This window comes from Zeus faber (genome assembly GCF_960531495.2).
Source record: "Zeus faber genome assembly, chromosome: 3".
NCBI classification, from domain to species: Eukaryota; Metazoa; Chordata; class Actinopteri; order Zeiformes; family Zeidae; genus Zeus; species Zeus faber.
Window position 1 is genome coordinate 29,480,211 of NC_137190.1, and position 3,243 is coordinate 29,483,453.

Below are 3,243 nucleotides of genomic sequence, written 5' to 3' on the forward strand. Positions count from 1 at the left end.
CAGGAGGGCACTAGACCGAGGAGAGCGGTGAGAGGGCTCTTTATACCCAGGACTCCCGCAGCCTTGTGAGGGAGGGACCTGGTTCTTACCAAGACCCCTCCCCTGGTCCGAGCGATCTGATGACCAGAAATGTGCATCCGTCAGGTGGACATTTCGGTCGGGAGGCGGGTGTGAAAACACTTCAAAAAAATGTCCCTAGCTGCTATGCTTGAAGAAAATAATAAATTCTGATATCATATACTGTAATCTTCTAATCCCTACTGATGGGCTGGGCGGGAACTCCGTTAAAGTTGCTCTGCCAACACCCAGAAGTTTTTCCAATGCATTTTTGGGGACCAGAACGAATGGTTGCTCCGATATTTATTTAACATTATACTTTAAGTAAAAGGTTCGTTTTTAACACTTTACCTAGTACAGTTAGGAATGTTACATTAGCTACTAGTGTAATGATTGTTCCACCCACATGTAGGAGTAATAGTTGCTTTGAATTAGTACATAAAGGTAAATAAGTATAAAAATATATATACTTCAATGGGTATCTATATATTATCCCCAGACTTTTTAAACACATCATATACTAGTGTGGACATGGATTACAAAGTACTCCGGGTGAGAGACAGCAGGAAGTGACTGTCAAGGGACTGTATTGTGATACTAGCGTTGATATGTTTTAGGCAGCATTTTCCAATGTCTTACAGGGCTTTTCTAAAAGAAGTATAGAGAAAAATATATTCTATGTATATATACATAAAAAATGCCTCTGTGCTGCTGTGATGGCACCAGGAAGCCGGAGCTGACGCAGCAGGTCGCAGCCGTTCCCCGGAGACAGCTCACTTACTCATGGGTCTGCCCTGTAAAAAGTGGCTTCTGTGTGTGAGATTGTGGTCATGGTTCCTGTCAGGGGCCCTGGCAGGGCCCTGCCCTGGCACTAGGTGCCCCTGTTTGGCCGTGGAAAGATACCCAGGCAGAAAACGGCACAAAAAAACCGACACATTTCCTACTTGTTTTCCTTGTTTTAAAGTCCAAAAGTGAGTCACAGAGCTCTCCCATGTGGAGAAAGTCTGACATAGTTTCCACCCAGTGCTATGGGGCCAAGATGAGTGGGTTCAAAACAAACGAAGCCAGGCCAGATCTGCATGTTTTCTGTTATTATTAATAGCAGCGTCTTTCTTCATACCCTCTGTGGTTCCACTCAATTCCTCGTTTCACGAAGTTCTCCCTACCTCTGCCGGGAAGCGAAGGGTGTAAAATAACACGTCGAACGTTAAATTTGAAAGCATTTCTCAGCACTGCACACTGGAGCGACGTTCCCCTGTGACTATGAGTTCATTTCCTGGGCCGCTAGGAGAGATCCTGAGGTCATGGCAGATTTATGACCTGCCTTTCTGTAAGCCTCCACCTGGGCTCCATCAGCTCATATATCTCCTAATATTCCTCCTTTCTCCCTTTCTCTCTCACTCTGTCTCTTGGTTATTTTTCTTTCCGGCCATTCATCACATCTACACATCCCAGTGACGGCTTATCCGCGCCCTGTCCTCTAGTTTACGGTTTGTCTTTTCAAATAGGTTAGACTTAACAATTTGCCGCTGGAGGTTTGAAAACCTTTCAGTGATGTTCCAAGGAAGAAACTCATCAACAAACAAAGTAAAAACGAAAATACAACCCTCTCATGGGTATCATCCCTCCACACCAGTGGTATTCAAACTGTGGGCCGCGCACTCTTAGTGGGGCGCGGAGGAATTGCAAGGGGTGTAGGAGAAAATTAAAGATTTGAATTTTTTAAATATATATATTATATATATATTCTGGGGTTAGCTGAGGGACATTTCATTTGTTCATTGAAAATAATTCAATTTGTTCATATTTTAATTTATTTTCATTATTTCTTTTCAATTTTTCATTTTCCATTAGTCTTCTACCTTTTTGCACAGTTGTGCCCAAAGCCCCAAATGAATGTGACTGCTCGCCCTAGTTTACTATAAACTATGTTAGTTTGCATATGAAGCATTTGTAATGTGTACTTTTTTGTCCTTGGAATCCAAGGGAGGGTAGGCTCGGCATAAAAAAAGGTTTGAATAGCACTGCTCCACATGTACATATACTCTATTCTATCGCTCTTTCACAACCACACACATGTGCACACACACACACAAAGACACACACGACCCCGAACACTTCATCGTTTCCAACTTTAGTCCGAGCAGTCGGAGCCGTGGGAGTCCTGACTGAAAGGCGACGGCTCCTCGTCCCGTGGCAGCAAAGTGCAAAGGGACAGCCGGTGTGAGCGGGTGGTGTGGATGTGATGTGGATAGGTAGGGATGGGAAGATGGAGGTGATGGGGGCATCGAGGAACAGAGAGAGGGAGGGTGCACGGGAATAGAGAGATACAAAAAAAGGGTGGAGGACGGGAGAGCTGGCAGGGTTTTAATGCGGGCGAGGTGCAAAGTGCCAAGGAAATGTCATCCTCGCTGCGAGGACGCACAGTACGTGCTCCTCGCTCGCTGCCAGCGGCTTCTGGAGAGATGCAGTCAGTCTGGTTCTGCAGAGCTGCAGGGCTGCAGAATATTACAGGCCGCGGTGCAGAAGGTCCTTCTGGACATTTAGCCACTATTCAGACGCATTAAAAAAAAGGGTAAAAAAATAAAAATAAAAAGTGAGGGTGTCTGCATTCTGAGCCGTTCATCATCTTCGCTGTGAAGGGTGAATCAGTTCCTCTGCACAGGATGTGAAGAAGCAGTTGCAGCCACGGCCATGATGAAGGTCACACCGAGGTCACAACGGTCAGCCCCCCCCCCCCAGTCTCTGAGCGCTTCCCCAGAGATTCCACAACACAGTGGGACAACACACGGTTCCCATGGAAACCAAAGTGAATGAAGGGAGATAGATCAAGTTTGAGTTTTGACATGAGACAAGATGTTGCAAGAAGCGCTTCCACGCTGAGTCACGCTCCGCTCGCCGGGGACCGTTCATCTGTCACCGGTTTGAGAACCAGGGTGGGGTTGAGGGCTGGGGGTGGTGGTGGAGGGCATGGATGCCGCATCACCCTTCCGCTGCTTCGACAATGCATGCAAGGCCACCCATACACCCATGGGTGTGTGGTGTCGGGGCAAACTTCAGAAGGTCCATTTGCAGTTTAAGCTACTCAGTAGAGTAGACGGACAAACGGACAGACGGACAGACAGGCAGACAGACGGACAGACGGATAGACGGATAGACAGACGGATAGAAGTCTGCATCTTGTTT